General features: G+C 35.0%; 1 protein-coding gene and 1 long non-coding RNA gene across 4 annotated transcripts in view; both read left to right on the top strand.

Annotated features, from left to right (window-relative positions):
* Positions 1-24,598, top strand: part of Cad74A (cadherin 74A) — a 145,307-nt gene that overhangs the window by 47,936 nt on the left and 72,773 nt on the right. The gene's annotated exons all lie outside the window — the stretch shown is intronic.
* The window catches only part of LOC110837662 (uncharacterized), a 38,753-nt gene that overhangs the window by 7,743 nt on the left and 6,412 nt on the right, over positions 1-24,598 (top strand). Inside the window, exons 3-4 of one of the 2 annotated variants that reach the window (XR_002545783.2) lie at positions 18-184; positions 2,866-4,266. The exons of the other annotated variant lie outside the window; for it this stretch is intronic. This is a non-coding gene — a long non-coding RNA (uncharacterized LOC110837662). Of the gene's footprint in view, positions 1-17; positions 185-2,865; positions 4,267-24,598 lie in introns of those variants that run through there. 2 annotated transcript variants of the gene reach the window in all.

Consider the following 24,598-nt stretch of genomic DNA (forward strand, 5'->3'; position numbering starts at 1 on the left):
CATGTTCCTTTTCACAGTTGGTTCTAGAAGACATTACAACGAACAGAACAGTCGAGGATTATATCCAGCCTACATTCTTTTTTCTGTATCTAAAAAAATTAGTTTTGTGAAATCACAAGGCTCCTCCATAACAACTTGGCACCAAATTAAGTGAAAATTATGAAATTTGTACCACAAGTTGCAGGTAAGTACACTATATATATATATATATATATATATATATATATATATATATATAATGAAACTAGTGAAAATTGTAATCCGTTAGTTCAGTTTGCTGAAATGAACATTTTAATGGCAATGAGTAATTGGTTTTACCGTAAGATTATTTATAAAGGTACCTGGAGGGTATTAACCAGATTAATTAATTAAATGATATTGTCGTGTCCTCGAGATGGGAGCTGAGCATTTTGAAGAACCGTTAAGTAAGAACGGTGTAGATGCTTGAAGAAGTAATTAAAATATTAACCGCGCTGCACTGCAGTCCTTGATTTTCATGCTTTAGACGAAGTACAATATTAAAATTTAAAAAAAAAATAATAAGGCTCCAGATGAAGATTCTTTTACTGATGAATTAACAAAACATGGCTGTTAAGTCTTCTTGGGAAAAATATATAAATTAATATTTTTGGTAATGAGGTGGGGTTATGCCCAATTTTTAAGAAAAGGGACAAGTTTCAATGTAATAGTTAATTTTGAAATACAAAATTGTATCATATATTATTCTTCAAAGACTTATTACACACATTAAAGAGGTAACGAGGCAGATGATGAAAAAATGCTATGAATATAATACAGAGATTTATTTATTTCAGGCAAGCTTTTGACAGAATATATAGAAATAAATTATTTATAGCTTTAGAATGTTATGGAAAACCAGAAAAAATAATAAGGAACTGAAGGAAAGGGAAATGTTATTTACAAATCGAAACAAATTTGTGCTAATGTTGATGATGTTTTTTCTTGGTTACAAGAAATATTTCAGCATAAAAGTAATTATTATCTGCACTGGAAATCGAGGGAAGGAAAATGAGTTTATAAATTAATGAAGCAAAATGTGAATACCTAAAAATGTCCTCTTTACAAGCAAGAACATAACCTCAAAACTTAATTATATGTGATTTTAATTTGGAAGATGTTGAAAGTTGGGATCAGTTATAGACAATGGAAATAAAATGTGGAAAGACATTCATTTTAATATTATGATAGAAAACCATGATTATTGTGCACTGGTCTAAATTTTATCCCAAAACTCTAAATTAACAATATTCAAAACCTAATACAATCTATTCTAAGTTACGGGGTCAGAAACTTGGACAATGACTTCACAAAAAATAAGGGCCCTTAGAATATTTGAAAGAAGGATGATTAGAGAAATTTTTCGTCCCATAAATTAAGGAAAAGCTGGAAAATAAAACTAATAAGGAGACAAGGATGTATTATATTGTAAAATTTATAAAATCTCTGACAGATGGCGTTAACATTAGGACAACTAAAATGGAAGGAAGAGGGAAGACTGGTAGACCACGTAAGAGAAGTAGAGATGAGGCTGATTGAAAATTATGCGAATAAGAAAGATTAAATTAATCAGTTGTAAATGTTGTGCAGGGAAGTGGTCGTGGCCTGATTTAAAGATTGCCTTTATGAATTGAGGGAAACGAGGACAAAGCCATCATAATTGCTGCTCTCTGAGCCAAGATTCATGCCCATAACCTCCGGAATGAAAATACCCGATTTCTGTTAAGGTCCGTTTTAATATTATCTTCCAATTTTTGCCTATGCCTCACAGGGAGTTTCATGATTTTCGACTAGAATTTTATACAAAATTCTTCTCTCTCCTTGTGTACTACATGTCCTCTCCACCTTATTGTCATTTATTGTTTTCACCTTGAAGACATCCGGCCAAGCATGGAACTGACGAAACGTCTTTTTACGTATTTATTTCAAAATCCCGCTGCTTCCCCTATTTTCGATCTAAATATTTTCACTGGGGGGGCGAACTAATGAATATTTTGACTAATAATTGATTATTTATTTAATGACGCCATCGATAGCTCAGAATATATAGCATCGAATAAACAATTAATTGTAATCGATATTGCAGGAAGTGGTCGTTGCCTAATTTATTGCACTATTCCGGTGGGTTTTTTTTGATAAACTGGGAAAATCACGAACAAACTCGTCAGGTTAGCAGGTTTGCGAGCATATTATTATTATTATTATGTATTACGTGTTTATTAATTAATCTGCATGGAATACAGTTCTAAGGCCTACATATATTTACTTGACGTTCGAGAAGTAATATATTCAAATGGATACTTTTTTGTGGTACTTACTCCTTTCTCTGGTGCTTCTCCGAACAGCAAGGACGTTCTCAGAAGAAACTGAATTTAATTTCTTTGGATATGTTGAAGGTATGTATAAATTATCATCAATATTACGACGCTTAAAACGTCTTTTTCTTCCAACCATATTAAAATAAGAACCATATAAACACGCACAAATTTTATCTCACTATATTATTCACAAACCATAAATGCATTTACATTCAATCTATCCACAACGTAAGGCCACGCGCCGCCTTCCAAAGTTTTTACGTTCAGCAAGAAACGAAACTGACTAATAAATGGTCAGGCTGATAACCTGTTCGCGCTTCTACGTTGAATCTCTCCTTGTTTCTGCCGTGTATCACGTGATTAAAACATGCTGCTCCATTATTGACATCATATAATAGTGTATACTTGTGGTAAGATATCGGTTTAATGCTAGACGTGGGTCAATTTTTGTAACACAATGCAAGCGTCCGTCCGTACTGTGTTTTTTTTTTGCATCTGTTAAATAATGTTTCTGATGTTGACGTTACAGCGCGTCCTGTGTGAAAGGTCGCTCGTGCGACAAGGCAGACAGCTCGTCCAGGAAAAGTAAACGAAGAGATTTATTTCGTCTAGGAGTCTTTGTAAGTTGATTTCTCCGCAAAGTTTCTTATCGGAGTGGATTTAACAATGGCATGATTAACGTATTTTTTAAACGTGCTTTCACACTCCAGTCAACAGCAAGTCTAGACTAGGGAGAATATTACGATAAGAGAGTGCCTATTTTTATTTGCATGTCTCGGCAGGAGCTGAGGAAACCACGAAAATCTTCAGTCGATATAACTTGTATCAGGGGAGATTTGAACCCGGGAACCCTAAAAATGAAGCAGGAGTGACGTTCATTTTACAAATATCAATAATATTATTGCTAGACGCCTACAAGTTAATCCCCCTTCAAATAATGAGGTTATACCATTCTTTTAATTTCAGTATTATATATAAATTACATTAATTTATAATGTATTTTACAGTCCTATTGGATATGAATACCTTATATTTGGTTTTATGTGTTTTATTACGGAGTAAATTTCACGTATTTTCAATTTCACAAAAAAAATCTTTCGTACGTTCCACTTGAGATTCTACTGTGACGTCACACCAATCACAGCGATGCTGAAACATCACGTGAAGATGTGTCCAATAGATGCCCTATACTCGTAGGAAACACTATTTAAACCAGTCGCCGAGGTTAATTTATAGGAAATAATATATTTAATCTATGTATTTCACTTACGCTCCATATCCCAGTCTTTATTTTCTGTCTATAATAATTTTGTCAGTTCAATACCGGAAATTTGTAATACTACTTCCTTATGTTTTAAATTCTTGCAACGAATTAGCAAAATGTAAACAGTTCTATTAAATACGAAAGGATGTGTAATATCACTGTTGTTCGGACATTCGTAATACTCCATAGTATAATGCGGTAGATGATGCACTCTATCGACTACTCTTGGTACTATGAGCAGAAGCTACTTGTTGTGCCCTCTATCGGGTATTGAAAGACTACGGCCGGTTTCGGTGGTTCTATCAACAAAGTGAATTGGCATTGTGATCGGCTTTTCTCCCAGGTTCTGAATCCTGATATATTCGCCTCTAAAAAGATAATTACAAAGAAACGTGGGTACAACAGATAATATATGCAACTTTCATACATTTATCGATATCTTCCTGTTATAATTCCTTTCAATTTACCGTCACAATTGTTAGATGCATTGATTAAATTACGAAAGAAATCAAGAAACTAGTTTATGAGAAATATTCCCAGTTATTCCAGTCAAAAACTGTGACTCTAAAATGTGCCACGACCACTTCATTTCACAGATATCCAATGCCGTATCCAAAAATCTGTTCTACATAAACAACGAGGTTAATGAAGCGTTGTTAAATACGCAGTAATTTCTCGAATGACGTCATATTCGATGGATTTATCGATATAAATTAAAAATTGTAGTTTAAAATATTTTAACATAAAATAACACTAAAAATGTTGCTTAACGAATTCCGTGAAGATGATAGTTGCTCAGCTAGTCAAGAAATTCAGGCTTTTATGGAATATGGAAGTTCAAACCGTGTTCATAAGAGCCCGCCAGCGGTCAGTACCCTGAGTTACGTACTCTTATAATTCGTGTGGTTATTTAAATGACAATTAAAGGTTTTTACGTTCTGTTTAAATATTTACAGTACATTTTAAATATTCAATTAATAAATATGAAGCCTGAAACAGAACTTCGTTGAGAGAAGGGGCAAACCATTCGAAATTATGAAAGGAACAAGTCTTATTCGCCAGTTACCTGTCATATTTTACATATCCATAACGTGGAAGGGGTTGGCTAAAATGAACCCTTTTGTTGAGTATTAAAGCGTGTTCATTTTGAAAGCTGGGTTTTGTTGAAAGCTCTGGTCCCTTCACATTTGCAAGGGGTGTACACACACTGCCCTTGAGTGCCTGAAGAGAATCATATTTTATCTGACATTTTTGTTACTATATATATATATATATGTAGGTAAGGTAAAGATTTTGCTTTGTTTTAAAGGGGTATTAGAGATCTTAAAACCTTCCATACCGTGTAGTGTATTGGAATATAAAACACGCATACAAACAATACTGATACACTTTGAAGGACACTAATGCCAAACGCGTTTCGACCTCAAGAAATCATCATCAGTGACAAACAGGTTAAATCATATAATATAAATCAAAAGATTATGGTTTTGTAAAGAACTTACCTTTATTCTCTGTTAAAAAAACCATAATCTTTTGATTTATATTATATGATTTAACCTGTTTGTCACTGATGATGATTTCTTGAGGTCGAAACGCGTTTGGCATTAGTGTGCCTCATAGTTTAAACAGTTTTGTTTGTAAGCATATTTTATATTCTGGTATTAGAGAAATTCTTTTGGAGAAACAGCCATCTTCCGGTCTATTTTGGAGTCGAATACCAGACTTCTGGAACATCACAACACAAAATTAAGAAGTAAGTTTATTATGTGTTACAACTATGGCAAGATTTTTCCGTATAATTTTTATGAATTAATCTTAAAAATAAATCGCGTAGTCTATGAACTAATCTTCATTTCAAGACATTAATTATTAGTCATAGAGAAATAAATATGTATTTTTATGATGGTTACAGGAACGTTTCAGTTACTAAGTATTTAATGTGAGATCGCCGACATATTGTGTCTGTCTATTACTGGAATATTAAAATAGGTGAAATATTTCAAAGTGCAATGCGTTCACTGATAAATTTTGGAAGACAATTCTCACTTCCCGGCTTCTAGCATGAACAGCTAAGATACGTCATCTGTGATTCAAATATTATCAAAGTTTCGAGGAATTAACTGTTTATCCGAAAAGGCTATAATTTTTATAACCTCTATACGTAAAAATACAGCACATCGCGACCGAGTTGTTTACACTTGATTTTAATATTGTAGTCTCGGGTTCAGATCTTGTAATGTAGACCGGCTGTTCTGACGAGGTGTTTTCGTCCAGTCAAATGCCGGAACATTACGATAAATTAATCTATGACTCTCCTGTTCATATCCTTTCCAATTAACAGTAATTAATTCTGTCATTCACTGCTATAAACTGAGCTACTCACTTCATCGTTAAATAAACCACAAATAAATAAAATACGCAAGATAATAATTATAAGTCTCTAAAATGAACATGACCCTTCATGATATCGTATATCTTATTTATAAAAATTGTTTGTATTATATTTTTATACGCGTAATTAATAAATTCACGTATCTGTTTCCAGTGTGTGAATGTTATAATGTGAAATGTATTTCAGAAGTAAATTGTTCACCCCTGATATAGCTGAAAGCGAAAGTTGACGTGTCAGTATTCTTCTGAGGGTTACAAAAAGTATTTTTGGGTGGAAGGGGTTTAGTAGAAGCATAACACCCTACTCTCGTAATGTACTACAGTATTCATGAAGCGAAATGTCCTGCTCGGGGTTATTATGAATTGTAAACCGAGACGAACCTACTTGAAGCTACGCTGTCCAGTCACTTTTATTTTGACATGGACGTATTCGTAACAGGTTACATGTGGAACAATACCTTCTTACTGAGAACAATCTTGTGGTTCTCGGAGATAAATTATCCCCCACGTTACATCGTTAAATCATTTGATTTCACGCGATACGTAATCGTACGTACAGTGTTCAACATTTTAAAATGTAGTCTCCGAGTCTGGATACTTCACTGTCTGGCCGAGTGGTTAGAACGCCTGCTTAATATTTGCAAAGTCTCGGGTTTAAAACTAGGCAAGAAGACCGATTATCCTGATTCAGTTTTTCCTGGTTTTCCTCAGACCAAAAAAATTATGACGGTAATACCTTAAAGTAAGTCATTAACACTTCTTCAAATTCACCCAGTGTAGTCTGAGATACTGACAGCGTTGTTAAATAAACAACAGATAAACATATTTCTGAACTTTTAGCCACAGTTCCACATTTTATACATCAGATACAGGAATTTTCGTCTCAAAAGGGCAGATTAATATAATCTTATGCTTATAAACCATATTCTAATGCAATAATATTTAACCTTTTATGTTCTCGTACCCCCAGATATAATTTCTCTTCAACTTTGTACCCCCAAAGTTATTGGCGTATAATTCAAGTTATACATAGTATATAATCTACATCTAAAATAAATTAAATAAATTACATTACTGATTATTCAGTGTTTATCATAAAATAATATTTTTTTTTTAAATTTCACGTACCCCCTAAGATGTCTTCACGTACCCCCAGATATAATTTCTCTTCAACTTTGTACCCCCAAAGTTGTTGGTGTATAATTCAAGTTATACATAATATATAATCTACATCTAAAATAAATTAAATAAATTACATTACTGATTATTCAGTGTTTATCATAAAATAATATTTTTTTTAAATTTCACGTACCCCCTAAGATGTCTTCGCGTACCCCCAGATATAATTTCTCTTTAACTTTGTACCCCCAAAGCTGTTGGTGTATAATTCAAGTTATACATAGTATATAATCTACATCTAAAATAAATTAAATAAATTACATTACGGATTATTCATTGTTTATCATAAAATAATATATATATATTTAAATTTCACGTACCCCTAAGATGTCTTCGCGTACCCCAGGTTGAAAACCACTGTTCTAATTTATGCCTAGTAATTCATAAGAGAATGAACGAATTTGTATAAAGAAACCTCCGAGACTGTTAACGGCTTGATATTACAACTTTATCTGTTTCATAAAAATTATTTCCACGTAAAAAAAACTGCTGATGGAGTTTTGTGTCCTATTATTTTTTCATGTACGTTCCCTTCTGCTGTTTTACAAACCCTCTGACTGCTAATATCTCAACCCCTTTCGCCGAGGCTGTGAGTTCGTGTAGATTGTTACTAGAGCATCAAGGCACCGGTTCTAACGTAACTTAAAAGGGGTTAATCTTGTAATGCGACATGTAATCAGCGAGTCGTATGCTCGGATTACAGGATTACTGTCAAAATGAACATAAAAGAGCCTTCCTGTCAAACGAAACTTCCGTTCACAGAAGGGCGTTTGCACTGAGGCAACGAAAGACATTTCTGGTCCCAGAAAACACAAGGTATTTTCTAACACTCAAACTACGAATGTTAGGTTAGGTTAGGTTAGGATAGGTTAGGTTAGGTTAGGTTAGGTTAGGTTAGGTTATGTTACGTTAGGTTAGGTTAGGTTATGTTAGGTTAGGTTAGGTTATGTTAGGTTAGGTTAAGTTAGGTTGAAGAAAAATTTATGTTGAGATTCTTCATAAATAGTAATTTTAACCAGTGTTACTATCGGTACGTGTAAGATTTTTGGTTGGGGGAAATGAAGATAACTTCTTCAGAAGGCCTCTCATCCATGAAGTTATATCAAGCCGGAAGGGGACAGACGCTCCCAAGCTCGAAACAAAACTTTTTGCAAATCGATTTAATCGAGGGCTATCGAGATCCAAATCGATTACTCCTTACCGATTAATCAGACTACACTTAGAAATCGGACAGATTAGTCACAACAGCCACTAAATGTTAGGGATTTGATTTCCTTTTGAGACAAAAATTATTTTCTTTACCAAGGCGTCCTGACTGAGTCAGTGGTTAAGTTGATACCGGGAGCCTAATTGCTGGTATAAAGAGGCGAGAGCGTGAAGGCGACCTCCCAACTTTCATTCAATGAAGAAGTCTATAATCGAATTTGATTTAAGGTCCACGAAATGTTTATCACTGACTGTCACACCGTAAGTCATGAGCGAATTTACGGCGTTCAAAAAGACTGTATTATAAGTCTAATTACATTTTGTCCATATTTGACTTTTCTGTGTATCAAATAGCATCCTTAACACAACCATAAGTTATGTGACTTTATTATTCTATAAGAGCTAGAGACCGCCACGGTGGTCTAGCGGTTAGAACGCTGGCCTTGTAATCCTGGGGTCTTGGGTTCGATTCCCGGCGGTGCCCGAATTTATAACTTGTGTTGGGCAAGGCCGTGGTCTAGGCAACACGGAGTTTTCCTCCGTGGCATCCCAACAATTACTCCATTCACACACAGAAGAAGGCAATGGCAAACCACTTCTGGATCATCTGCCAAGAACGTATATGAACATGTCCCAGTCCGAGAAAAGGATGGAATGATCCTGTTCATATGGACCTGTCGTCAGACAGAACACTAAATAATAATAAGATGAGGTGGTCTAGCGGTTAGAACGCTGGCCTTGTAATCCTGGGGTCACGGGTTCGATTCCCGGCTTTGCCCGAATTTATAACTTGTGTTGGGCAAGGCTGTGGTCTAGGCAACACGGAGTTATCCTCCGGGGGCTTCCCCGGTTTCTCCGTGGCATCCCAACAATTACTCCATTCACACACAGAAGAAGGCAATGGCAAACCACTTCTGGATCATCTGCCAAGAACGTATATGAACAGGTCCCAGTCCGAGAAAAGGATGGAAGGATCCTGTTCATATGGACCTGTCGTCAGACAGAACACTAAATAAAATAAATAAAAAATAAAAGCTAGAGGTATTTGTTAGTTTTCAGAAGTTGTAGCTTTGGAGATGCCGAGATCGGCTTACCCTTGTGTCTTTGACACCTATCAACTGACGAAGTTACCTTGTTCCTGGCCAAAACGTAGCCGACAAAAGGGGATTACGTAACACTGAAAAGGCAATTTATCCTTGGTCACCCATAATGAAATGACACGTTGAGCGTAAAACTTAGACCGTAAAATATAATTCTACTGCACTGGCAAAATACTAATCCCATGAATACAAGACTGGAATGAATTTCTTGAAAAGAATTAAAAAAGAAGGTGTTGAAGCCTGTTCTAATTTTGTGCTACGAACTTTTTTGTGTAATGTGTGATAATCCACGAACAACAGTTATTTTCCACTTGAAGAAAATGAAGGGGCCCCGAAAAAAGAACCCCCCCGCTGTCAGCAATAAGGGACGGACAGACATCTTGGTAAATCCCTTAACACATCCCCCTTGCTGCAAGCTGTCTCATACCCTTCATTAGATTTTATCCACGTGTAAAATCGTTTTCATTTTTTAGCGGGTTATAGGAACAAGTTTAACAAAGGCCGATCCATGTTTTCCGTAGAAGTAAAAAAATTGTTAAACGTATATCGATACATGTATCGAATAACGCGAGGTTTTCCTTCAAAAAAAAAAACCTGGCACTTTTAACAAAAACCTGCTCTCAATACCCACTTCAAGATTACAGGGGATGGGATTTCTAAACGTTTCTTTAATCTAGAACATTTGCCGAAAAGAAATTATAATTTACAAACATTTTTTAACTCAAGTCACACGTGAAACAGCTGAGTCTGAAAAAGGTACGGTACATACAGATCACTGTAGCCTTGCGAAGATTGAACAGCTCGCCGTAGACCAGTCTTTAGAGCCTTTGTAAAAAGTTTTAGAGACGAAAATAAATTGTCTGAAAGTCCTCACATATCAGGTTTACTGATTTTATCACAAATTTATTTTAAAAAAAAACATTATTTTACAGTTTCGACAGAACTTAATGCCGAAACGTCAGTTTTGTCGAGTTACAGTTTATATAAAATAATAGATCCTAAAAAGCAGTCTTCTCCACAATTAAGGACTCTGAGTGCTTTCTGCTGTACCAGCTTCTCAAATGGCCAGCTTAAACGGTTTTATGAATTTTTCCGACGTTTCGGAGAGTAGTAATATCCTAACCCAGAAGGAAATTGCTGCCACATCACAGAGTGTGATAAATAACATAAAATGGTTGTTGAGTCATAGTCTGCTAGAAGTTCAACGATGGTTTCGAGGTGCATGATGCTTCCATCATCAGGGATTTATCGTGAAATCCAGAAACGAGAAATTACCGCAGTACTCAAATATAAATTTTATTGGCATGTGAAATATTATTGTAGGATTAAACCTGCTATTACTACAACAGCTCGTATCTGGCACAATTCATCTGTGGAAATCTTACATTTTAATGTCAATATTTTGTGTTGTGTTATATTTGTACGTCGGGCAGCAGACGAGCTAAGAAATTATATATTTAACCATCGGAGTACATCAAATTAATGAACTTGTAGTAAGTAACTTGTAACAAACTGACAAACGATCTCGATGGTTTGGTTACAAGTCGTCTCGGGACAGATGTGGCACGCGGACCACCATTTGGGACACACCTTTCCACTTAAACATTATACAAACAGCCGAAGCAGAAGATGATTTTCGTACAAGTAATATGTTAAATTCTTTTAGCTACTGGTATATGTTTATTTATTAAAATTTGTCAAATAAATTAACAAATAGCAGAAAGAATGAACATTTGAATGAAAATAGAATAAATGCCTATTCATAAATGAATGGATCACACGTCCAGTCGCACTGTGGACTTACATTTCTGTTTTTATGTGTGACTTCCATTTTAATATTATCTTCGTATGTTTCGACGGTTATCAGAAGTTCGCCTTCTCTGATTACTCTGGCTTACCTGCCGACTGTGAAACAAATCGAAATGAAATTTGAGATGTCTCAAGTCAATGCGTAGTACAGTCATAGAGAAGTTTTATGATAATTATGAGTAATCTAATTGACATTAATACCATATATTTAGGTTTATTTAGAGTAGAAAAATAATATGTCAGGGGGTTAAAAATATTTACAGTTAAAATTCGTAGGCGTATAAAAATGAATTACTTGCAATTACAAATTTAAAACCTAATTTAACTTCATTTTAAATATTAATGAGATATGTATGAAAAGCATTTATAAGTTTATGTAAATCATTAGGTCTGTTTTTAAAATTGAGCCAGAAGTAAATTTTAATAGCGATTACCAACATGGGCTGTGTTACAGAAATATATTCTTCCACAGCTGAAGCAGATAGCTACTGTACATTTTTATTTGAGAATTAATATTTTTTTTTTTCAATTGTAACACTGATTTTAATTAAATTCAACTTTCGTAAAGTTTAATTAAATTTTAATTATCAGCTTCTCTTACGCTGGATAATATTTTGAAAATGTATAATTAAATGTAATATTTTGAAATATGATCACTTAATTATAAACAACTTTTTAATAAAGTGACTTAATTCAATGTACCTGTTGGGAATTCGACAGGCCTACATACGCTCTATAGTGACAGGTCGTATAGCTCCAATATTTGTTGACCTAGACACTAGATTTGGTGAGTAGTCAGCGTCACACTATATCGAAGAAAAAAGTACAAATGAAAATAAGTTTAAGCTTTTAAACCTAATCTAGAATTAGCGTTCATTGTAGTTTTTCAAGCATTGAAAAAGTAGTTGTTTGTCGTGAGGGTGTGAACACGTGGTATCACTTCTAATTGCCACAGCCAACCTCAGAACGCGTGGCCTGCGTGTGGTGTTAACCCTATCAAAATCATTTTAGTATCGGACTATCCACGTGCTGTGGCACGTGTGCAGTTCGCGCTTTTCACTTGTTAAAACATGATCGATCAAGCTGTCACGCGACTGGATTAAACGATAACAATTACGGAACAAGTGACGACTGGCGGCTAGCTGGAGGGCTCTGCTGTGCCTTCGTGGCACCCGTGAATCCCACGGGGTACTTCAACAGTCCGAGACCTACGTCCGAGCTGTAAAAAGCTGTCTCTTGAATCTTTAATTACAAATGATCGCGACTTCACAATTGGGCTCTCTTTTTTTCAATCTGTACGACGCGTAGAACACTTTGGGGTCTCAGAAAGCTCTTTTACAGGGCTGAAATCGGTCGGAACGTGAAGATACCTATTCACCGATGTGTCAATACGTCGCCTTTTAATACCGCGCGTTTTTACGCATTCTGTGATATAATTACACAAGATAAACTTTGTATTATTTGAGGTTTTCACAGCGGTGAGTATGAAGATTTCGCCCTGATGACGGAGGCAGTATGACCTCTGAAACGTTGGTTAACATCGACCAGACTACACAGCGCAACAACCCAGAAGACAGAAATCTTTATACTCTGATGACGGAGGCAGTATGACCTCTGAAACGTCGGTAAACATCGACCAGACTACACAGCGCAACAACCCAGAAGACAGAAATCTTCATACTCTGATGACGGAGGCAGTATGACCTCTGAAACGTTGGTAAACATCGACCAGACTACACAGCGCAACAACCCAGAAGACAGAAATCTTCATACTCTGACGGCGGAGGCAGTATGACCTCTGAAACGTTGGTTAACATCGACCAGACTACACAGCGCAACAACCCAGAAGACAGAAATCTTCATACTCTGACGGCGGAGGCAGTATGACCTCTGAAACGTTGGTTAACATCGACCAGACTACACAGCGCAACAACCCAGAAGACAGAAATCTTCAGGATAAACTTTGTTTTACAAAGTCGAAATAACACTGGCTACATGGATCAGCCTACTCATTGAGAAGCTGATGGTCTCTCAGCTGGTAAAGATATTCCACACCTTTTACAGAAAACAAAGGTTCACTACTTTAAGAACTGATCCCCATTTGCGTCATATGAATTCTGTCCACACTCTTATATTCTATTTCAAAAAATTCCGCTTAGAAGATGAATATCTTCTGGGATATTGCACCGTGTAGTCTGGTAGACGTTTACCGACGTTAGGTAGCCAAACCAGGGTATCCTCGTCCTGTCCTCCGCGTGTTCCCCTTTTATGTGACGACAAAATCAGAATCCAACTTTCGAAACGTCATGGTTTATGATTTTATATTCTAGACGATGGACAAAGTTTATAAAATGCACATTTTGACTCATCATCAAAAATTTTCAAACTTTGAGGTATAACCATTTATGAACGTAAATTAACAAGCTCCAAACGTGAATTCCTTACCAGAACACAAATTCGCCTTTTTCGTTAGTTCCCACATTGGCCACCCCACGACTTTCTGTATCCACCATTTTATTATCACATCTCGTAGGATATTTAAAAATACAATTTTAAGTTCGTACAGAATAACATAACCTCCACATCAAATTTCATCCAAATCCGTCCATTGGTTCTCGAGTTAGATGAACGTATAATAAATTTCAGTCTACATAAAGAAATTGTTAATACGTAACATTTTCGTGAAGTACTGAGAGTCTGTGCTGTTGTACGCATGCGCCAGTCGGTACTTGTCTTCGAGCTGTCGGTTTTCAATGCAAGATACATTTATCGGCCGGAGAATCCCCTCTTCTAAATCCCCGCTAGAGATAGTACTTTAATCATTTTCTATACGAAACAATGGACAACTTCACTTTTTATGGACGTTTAGGGTGCTTATAATGGCAGCATGCCCGCTTAAAAGCCCATCCCTTGGGTCAACCAAACTGTTCCAGCCTTTTGAGAGCTCACAAAGTACTTTCCTTGTGAAAATGGGTTATCCTGTAGGTAACCTACAATTTGAAGTGCAGTGAAGTTTAGAAGCAGAATCATCTACGTACCAAGATTTAAGGTATGGACCCGTAAGTATATTATTTCCGTCTCTGCGATGGGCTGATCACTCATCTAAGGATTTCTACCGAATGTCTAAAATAATAATAAACCTCACATGCGTGTGGAGGTTAAGATTCTTCAAGGACTGTAGAGCCTTTGATAATAATAATTTCTGTCCACATAACAAATTTATAACATTAATTATGTATTAATAACAGATATATTATAACCACACCGAGTTTCTGACTGCCATCAGGTGGAATGTCGTGTATGCAGTGTGGCCATAATTTAAATTTTGCTCGGATTTCTATGTAAATTAAGCCACTTTTCCACAAACGTCAAATTTTCTTTTCAATTTCATCAGGAAAGTTACGTATTTGGCTCATAACCTGTTTAGTCGTGAGGTTAAAACTGTTATCTCTGTCTTCAGGGTAGAAATAAGTGACCTCAAAGACGGAGGTGATTTATTAGAAAACCTCGTAACCAAATTTTCGCCCTGGTGAAAACTTCCAATATTGTTTTCTCATCTTTTCAGCTGTTCGGTTTACTTCAAAGGCGGTGGAACAGATGAGATTTCAGCCACGTTTTTCAAACATTATAGCCTTTTTATTTGTCAGATATTTTTACGAAATTTTTTTTGGTAAGCTTTCTCTAATAGAGGCAGCAGGGACCTCTGAAGCGCTGGTAAACTTCTACAGCCCAGAAGACAGTCGTCATCTGTCTGCCTAGCGATGTAGTATTTGTAGACTGCAAGTTGACTTTAACTTCTGTGGTTAAATCAGTGCGTGGTAAAACAGAACAGATAACTGAATCTCGTCTTATCGACAATTACGCGTTCGTATTTCAACAAGGCGAGACCAAGGAAGGTTGTGATCACACTGGGGGAGAGTCGGAAATCGGTTTACTCTACTTGAGGTCGTATCTTCTGGCTACTACAAAGACCGCCGTCACTTCGCTTCTCATCAGGTAATACTGAAAGGGCTTTCGCAGGTGGGTTTATTGGCGTATAGTTAGTTTTTCATTGCTTTGAACAAACAATGGCTCGGCGTCCCCTATATTGCCCTATGACCAATAACAAATTCGAGAGGGTACATTGTGTATAAGACCATTGAAAACCCCCATGAATTAAATTCTCGACAACATCGATACAGTAATTAATAAATAAAGGTACGGAACACTCCATATTTTTTTTTTTACAAAAAACGTAGTAGATATGATTTCTATTCAACTTTGTACCCCCAAAGTTGGTGTATAATTCAAGTTATACATAGTATATAATCTACATCTAAAATAAATTAAATAAATTTCATTACTGATTATTCAGTGTTTATCATAAAATAATATAATTTTTTTTAAAATTTCACGTACCCCCTAAGATGTCTTCGCGTACCCCCAGATATAATTTCTCTTCAACTTTGTACCCCCAAAGTCGTTGGTGTATAATTCAAGTTATGCATAGTATATAATCTACATATAAAATAAATTAAATAAATTACATTACTGATTATTCAGTGTTTATCATATTATAATAATTTTTTTGAAATTTCACGTACCCCCTAAGATGTCTTCGCGTACCCCCAGATATAATTTCTCTTCAACTTTGTACCCCCAAAGTCGTTGGTGTATAATTCAAGTTATACATAGTATATAATCTACATCTAAAATAAATTAAATAAATTACATTACTGATTATTCAGTGTTTATCATAAAATAATATATATTTTTTTAAAATTTCACGTATCCCCTAAGATGTTTTCGCGTACCCCCGGGGGTAAGCGTACCTCAGGTTGAATACCACTGCCTTAAGGGAAATAAATCCAGCTTAAGACGTGTCTAAGTCACTTTACTGACTCCTCTGTCCCGGCTTCAACTACTGACGGAAATCGAACCAAATCATGTAGCCCGCATTAGTCATTTTAATGACTAACCTACCCCGGGGTAAACTCCTGACGAGAATAGAGCCTAATGATCTAGAAACCAGCTAGTCACTTTTTTGACTGAATTGTCCCGAATTTAAAATTTTATTGGACTGAGAGACGACTACATTGTTTATGTTAACAGATGGTGAATAATTGTGTAATAAAATACCATGTTAATGTTCTGGTTCTGAAAAATGGAACATTCGAATACTCTCCTTCCTACACTTACGAGTCTCATCGATATTTTCGTGATATTTCTGTCTTCCTCAACTGTAATATTAGATTCTACGTTTAAAAAAGCTACTCTGGTTTTCATGATAACATTAACATTCGTTAAGACACAAGAAGACCTCTCCTATTATTAAAAATAATCGACTTATATCAGTCTACCTGGAACAGACTTATTGTCGATAAGAAATTGCTAACTTTTATGTAACCCAAAAGCTCGCTCATCTCCGTATTCGTATTGGTCCTATCCTGAGCTGGTACAATCCACCTCTCCTCTCGAAGACTATAATATTTTACCAAGACACCCTCAAATGTTCGGTTCCTATCTACACGATTCTAAGTCTTCAACAAATGACGTCGTCGAATAATATAACAATCTCACGAGTCGATAATCTTTGCAGAGAACTCGTACGTGACGCTGTTTTGAGGTTATGTTTATGTTAGAATATTGGCGTACAGTTGGCAACTCTGAGACAACCCTTTCGAAGCCTTTACCGAGTGCTTGGGTATCAGAGGTTACAATCTTTAGTTTCACCCCCATCTGTGGGGAACACTGCCTCATGCCACAAAGGTTTTGAGAACACCATTCTCCTATTCCTGGACAACTGAACGCGTAACCAACCACTTTTAGTACAAGTAAATTGTCCTCTTTTCTGCATTGTTACTGCCTTTCAAGTGTTCTTCATACATTACGTTCTATTTTTTAAGAATAAAATAACGCTTACACATAACCACTACAGATTAAAAGTTCCATTCAACAAAGATTATACAGTTCGGTTTACATTTTAAATTTAGAAAGCTGTGTTGTAGACAGTGGAGAATTAGTGAGTCATAAGGGAACTTTAGCCTGCCAGGATTTGGTTGGTAGTATTCAACTTTTTTGTTCGTGTACCCCCAGATATAATTTCTCTTCAACTTTGTACCCCCAAAATTGTTGGTGTATAATTCAAGTAATACATAGTATATAATCTACATCTAAAATAAATTAAATAAATTACATTAATGATTATTCATTGTTTATCATAAAATAATATATATATTTAAATTTCACGTACCCCTAAGATGTCTTCGCGTACCCCCAGATATAATTTCTCTTCAACTTTGTACCCCAAAGTTGTTGGTGTATAATTCAAGTTATACATAGTATATAATCTACATCTAAAATAAATTAAATAAATTACATTACGGATTATTCATTGTTTATCATAAAATAATATTTCTTAAAAAAATTTCACGTACCCCCTAAGATGTCTTCGCGTACCCCAGGTTGAATACCACTGCAGTCAACAATGTAACCGAATTATTTCAGAGGAAAATTAGTTTAATTAAGGCAGAAAATTTTTTGGGGGGGCGTTAATATTAACTTACTAAAATACAAATACGTCTTTTATGTAAGCATTTGAGTCATATGATTAACCTACAATGGCGATAAGTTTTATTTCGTTAAAAATTCACCACATCGAAATATGTTTGTAAGTAAAACTATTTAGATTCCAGTAATTTCTTTCTTATATAATATTCCTACTTTTACGCTGAAATTATTTAGTGAAAACCGATGGAGCTCGGTTCGAGGTTTATTTACAAAATAATAGACCGATACCTATCAAAATAAAATTCGACCTAAATATTTAAACTTTAGACCACTTCAACACATGTCAGTAACATCGAATGCCCTTATAGTAACTGAATTCAGTTGCACGTAATTAGTACATTGTCTAATTATTTTACAATGAAACAGTGTCTGATTTTTAGGTTATATGAAGCTTCAATACCAACGAGAGATCTTCGTGAGATTTCTGATTCTTGTACGGGTTATGTTCATACAACAATGCCCCCTCCACAGTGCACTGAGCACTAAGCCCATTGTTAGGCCGCGTGTCGTTGCTTTAGATTTGAATTAACCACGGAAATGTGGGCTGAAATGGTCGACAAATTGAAATGTAATCGATTCTTCATGCCGCGCTGATACACGAAGAGGGAGCTATGACACGTGTCGAGTGCGTCTGTACCAGGAAGATATTACAGGAGTGCGTATGCAGCTCTGTGTAGCTAATCATTAGCTCGTTACGTCAAATGTCATTGCACGTGACTTGTCTGGCTTTTGTGATGTTCATTTGTTTTCAAATCGAACTGAAGGCCGAGGGTAAACGAATCACATTATTATACAAACGACAAATTTATCACCCCTTAATAATTAAAATAAATTCATTTATTAAAGTGTTTACCAACGGAAAGGATCTTGAAATACAAGGACGTTCTCATTTAAATACTGCAAATGTGGAAAATGAAAGCAAATATAATCCCAATAATTATTATAATATGTTAATAATAATAATAATAATAATATTCCTTATAATTTAATATAAATAAAAATATTTAGTTATAAAAGTAATTTGATATAATTGCGTCATATTGTGAATTAAAATTTAATTATTCGTGTTTTTTTCCGTCTAATCACAATTGTATATAAATAAAATTATACATAAGATATTAAAATATCATTTACATATTTGGTACAATTTTTTACTACATGTTTCGGTTACATCGAACCATCTTCAGGTGTAAAGTTAAAAGTTAAAGATTATAATTTAGTAATTAAGTTTTAGTTTATAAGATTATAATTTTTAATTTTTAACTTTACACCTGAAGATGGTTCAATGTAACCGAAACATGTAGTAAAAAGATGTACCAAATATGTAAATGATATTTTAATATCTTATGTATAATTTTATTTATATACAATTGTGATTAGACGGGGGAAAAAAACACGAATAATATAAAAGTAATTTAAAAAGACACAACTGTATTATCCTGTAAATTTTAATATTTTGAAATTGTAATTAATACACGTGACGTACGACTAGTTTAACCCAGGTCCACCATTTATATGTAATTATACCAGAGTAAAACAAAGAACAGGTAGATGATAAATGCGTACAAATTTTTAGATAGAAATTCCGAAGATAAATCAGTTGGTAAACCTGCAGACCGGATGTCAACATTAAAGTGAATCTCAAGGTCACGTGGAGTGAGGTATGATTGGATTTGTCTGGCTCATGACAGGGGCCAGTGGCGGATCTTGTGAAATGGAGATTATAACACAACGAAAATGACTCCAGTTAATTTAACCTACACTTTAGAGTGAGTCAGAATTTTACGGACATGAAAGCTTCAGTGATTACATACGCGTGGGTGGCGAGACATTATGATATTTCCGCTTCTAATGCTATTAATTGTGTTGTGTGTAATAAATTATTGGCGTACGTATTTATTCGTGAGAATCACAAGCAGCAGGAAGAGACTACATGGTCAGTTTAGTTCGTAATAATGATTTAATACTGTGCAAATCGAGATGTTACGGTCATTCTGGTCTCCGGCGGAAGCGACCGTGATTATGCCTGAGTTCTCTCTCAGGGGAGACCCTGAGGAACGCGATGGATGGGAGGGTAGGTCGTAGTAGCTGGAGCTCGTCACGCCGAATTTGCCAGCTTCCAATTTTGTTTGACTATTGCACTTTCTAGCTGATTGATGTTTTCACGGAGCCTTGAATTAGGTTAAATGATGCTAGAATGCAGAAAGGTTATTTCTTGTATACAGGGTGATTAAAAATATTAAATCCAAACACTTAACATAAAACAACGACGTTTACACATTTCTGAAATGGTAATATGCGTATGGGAATATGTAATTAGCAGACAAATTAACAAAATTTAATTGTTTAAACATCTTAAGTAAACCTTAAAGAAGGCTGTATTCTGGGTTATTGCGTTGTATATTCTGGTAGATGTTTACCGGCGTCTCAGAGGCAACAACTACGTCTGAGACCTCCCGATAAATTTTGTTCCTAGTTCTGAGGATTGAGAAAAAAAATTGTTTTTTTTCAGAATTTGGCCCACAATGAACCTCAGTTTTGCTGGATTGTGGTCTTCTGGGCTTTGAAGCTGAGTAATGTTGTATGTGATTTCTTTTTACAAGATCGCGTCTGTCTTTAAGGGTAGACATTTGACGTTTTGCTAGGTAATTTCGTAGAGAACAAAATTCTTATAGCACAAATTGCTATTGGGAAATAGTGAAATTCCCAAATCAAGAGGTCATTTGATAACGAAATTCAAGTTAATTTAAAATAAATAAAAATGTAGACCTAGGTCTCGTACAGAACAGGAGAGAAGAATTGAAGAACAGATTAGGAGTTCGGGATATAATACAAATAATAAAAGAATTGAGGTTGAGGAAGGTAGAACAGAGGACGGGAAGACGACGATAATATTAAAAAGGAAAAGATATGCAAAATTAAAATTAAGTGAAAGTATTCCAAGAGCTTTTTACTGATACTCTACGTTCATATTCTTTAAAGCCATTGCATCAGGTCACTTTATAAGTGATTTGAGTATTTCGTCAGTTCGCTGTCAGCTAAAACTGTGCCGCGTTTAGATGAGAAAGGGTTTGTATTCAGTTTATCTCTAGGTAAAGATAAAAAGGATTTGAACGAACTTACACAAGACTCTTTAAAGTCAGCGATTTCTTAAGTAAAAACCAGGCCTTCACGTATCTTCCTGATAACTCATAAACGTAGCGGCATTGCTTTTGACAAAAATGAGAGCACGTATCGGCCATAACCCCCGCCCTACCGAAACAGCCCCTATTTTCTGAATATCAGTAGCATTCTGGCAAATATTCTCCTCCATCCCCCCCATAAATAACATAAATCACATCCTAGGGATACAGGGGGTGATTTAGGCTCAGCAGTCACCCTCGTGTGGTGCTGGTAGTTTTGTAGTGCCAATGTTTACTCCAGTGCCTCCTGGTGGCGTGTGTCTGAATGACGCTGCAGCTGCATCAAGATTCGCTGAATAATTTCTGTTTTATTTAGAGAAGAACGAATTATGTGACACATATGATTTGTTATTAGGATATTATTAAAAAAAACGTAGTTTTGAAACAAGTGACATTTATTCTGAATTTCACTTCATTTTCTAAATTTCCGTATTATTTTCTCAATTATTGTTTGGTTCGTTTAACGACGTTATTAACAGCTGTTACATAGCGTCTGATGGTGTGATGAAAAGTGAATAATGAACTGAAAAGGATGTAGAAGGAATCGGTTGTGGTTTAATATAGGGTAATCTCTCGGTTTTGAAATTAATGACTAATGCCACGAAAATCCTTAGAATAGGTTAGGTCACCTGTCCGTGGTTTAAACTTTTGACCTCTGGAATTTGAAATGAAATTTTAAAAACTCGACTGAATTTCCAGCCTGTTGTTGATATCTATGACTGTTTCATTCATCTAGAGACATCAGCTGTGAGAATAGAAAGATTTTAAGAATACTTTAAGTCATACAGAATTTGTGTTCACAAATGTCGACTAGTTGAATAAATAGTTAGAATTACATGAGCTTTGAGGTTTATCCCTTCACCTCATCTAGATATCTCTGTAATTATCTCATCTTGAAGATATCACCCTCGTCTTCTTACCTGTGTTTCGACTGCACCTGGTTCGAATTCCGGGCGTGGAAATGATTTCTCTGATTGGGACTGATTATGGAAGCAAGATTCAGAGACATAACGTACGCGATATTGGAATAAAATAAATAATAACTGATATTAAAAATTAAATTTTATTTAAAATATATCAAAAACCACGGCTACTCGTAATAATTGATTAATTAAAAAGTAAAATATCACTACGTAGTGAAAGTGAAAAGTTACAGAAACAATAGGATAAAAAATAATTTTTATAAAATATTTAAATCAGTGACACGGCACATTTAATGATATGAAGAATAAATAAATCTTAATTGACTCTCTGACAATTGTTCCAGCAATAAATGAACACTTAGTGATGTATAAGATGGCTGTCTTCTGGGTTAATGCGCCATGAAGTCTGGTAGAAGGTTACCGACGTCTTATACGTCCTTGCTGCCTTCATCACGGCGTCATCTGTAAAACGTCAGCAACCCAGAAGAAAACCAACTTGAGAATCATCATTATATATATTTATTTTTCCAGTCTATACACAAAACAGTTTTAAAATAATGTTGTTAAAATTATTTATAACATTTACAATATAAATTGCATTATATATGCAATTTATATTGTAAATGTTATAAATAATTTTAACAACATTATTTTAAAACTGTTTTGTGTATAGACTGGAAAAATAAATATATATATATATTGATATAACACAAACATGACGCAATTAAGATATAAATTGAGAATCATCGCTGTCAGAACCTGAAATATCTCCAGTGTTGTAATCAGCGTAGAATTTCAAAGAAATCATTTCCGTCGTTCCACACTTTTTTCCGAAATAGTTTACCGGTAATTTGTGTAATTACAGGCCCATTTCTGTGCCATAGGCCGCTCTTACGTTCAGAGGTCGGACTTGGCCCTAATACTGTGCACGTAATACGGTGGGGGGGGGGGGGGGACCGACGAATTCAAACATGCTCTGGTTCAATCACCATGGGCTAAAGTACCATTCGATCTGCTTGTCATTTCAACCCAAACAGAACGTTTCTAACAAATCCTTGGTTATATCTTGTTACTAGATTCATCTATTGATGTCGTATAAATACTGCAATTGACAATGTAACTTCCGTCGCCAATTTAATACATTTCAAGAAAATTTAGCTGTTACTACAGACAGGTGGAGATCGTTGTGTCAAATCATAAAGGAAACAATTAGAAATCAAGAATTACAGTGAAGTAGAAAATTAGCTTAGTTTTATTTAAAAATTCAAAGAACTATGGTAAATTCATGTATCAATTTTTGAGATTCGAGGTTCTCACTGTAACTTTTATGAATATGGCTGTCTTCTGGGATGTTGAATTGTGTAGTCTGGCAGAATTTTACCGATTTTTTTAAGATTTTCCTGTCAGTACTTATCGCCCTGATGATGGAGGCATGCAAACATATTTGAAACGTCGATAAACGTCACACAGACTACTCGGTTTAACGTCCCAGAAAAGTCATTTCAACTTGTACGAATTTCTGCATTTTTCCCACAGAGTGTGTTTATGGATTTTTGTAATATACATAAAATATTTCCCTAAAACTTATCAAGAAATTGATCTCTGTAATGGAGACGCGCGTTTTCTTTGAGGTAGGAACTGAATTTATAAATATTGTTTAGATGAGATTGGGGTTCGGAAGGGATGGATATTTCTACGACTTCAAGCCAATTAAGTATTCTTCCATTTTTAAAAGCTTGCAACTCTAACGATGTAGGTTTTAAAAAAATGACACGAGGGTGTTTGATTTAGAAGAACAACAACCCCTAATCTACTCTGTTTGACTAATCATATCTGGGGTTCAATGTCAGTCCATGTTGGCCAACCTGACTGCTGGTTTGTAGTCTATTATTTCAGGCAAACGTCATATTTAAACTATTTAAAAAATTATCAAAATATTATCTCAAAACTCGGTTTCTATCTAAAAATAAAACACCTTTCATCATAGTTATAAACGTTTTAATGACATTTAGGAACATTCTTGATATTTATTCTAGGAAAAGAGATTCCGACAGCGACGAACATTGCCCACAGTTCGTCCTCTAATGTTCGAGAGGTAAATTAAGGAATTTGTTAAGTGCAATTTATTCGATTTTGTTTATTTCTACATGTTGAATACTTTTCCATAGATAACTGATATTTGATGAGGGGATAACTTTTACGAACAGTACGAACTGTAGGATGAAGAATAGTTATGAACTTATAAACAGGTGGTATAATTAATTACCATTGATCTGCGAAACGATAAGTTATAAGAATTTAACTAAGTGAGCTCTTGTTAACTCACCAAATTTTTGTTTTAATAAATCCATTTATTTCAAATAAAATGTTATAGATAATTTAAATTAAGTTAAAATACGATTAAAGATTATTGTTATGTACTATTTTCGACTAGTATCGACAAATCGATACATCGGAATGGTCAGTGTTAGAGTAATTGAAAAATATAATAGGCCTACTATGAGACCAGTTCTAAAGAAATGTACTCTTACGGGATATGACGTTGTTTAACCTTAAAAGTAGTGAACAAGATTTCGGAAGAACGTGGCTTTTATCAAGAGGACAGATCTTGAATGTAATACAAGAAGATAATATGTCGGTAATAAAGAATAATATAGTT

This window comes from Zootermopsis nevadensis, unplaced genomic scaffold (genome assembly GCF_977971745.1).
Source record: "Zootermopsis nevadensis isolate Lab colony 2312 unplaced genomic scaffold, Znev_1.0 Znev_ptg000011l, whole genome shotgun sequence".
Lineage (NCBI taxonomy): Eukaryota > Metazoa > Arthropoda > Insecta > Blattodea > Termopsidae > Zootermopsis > Zootermopsis nevadensis.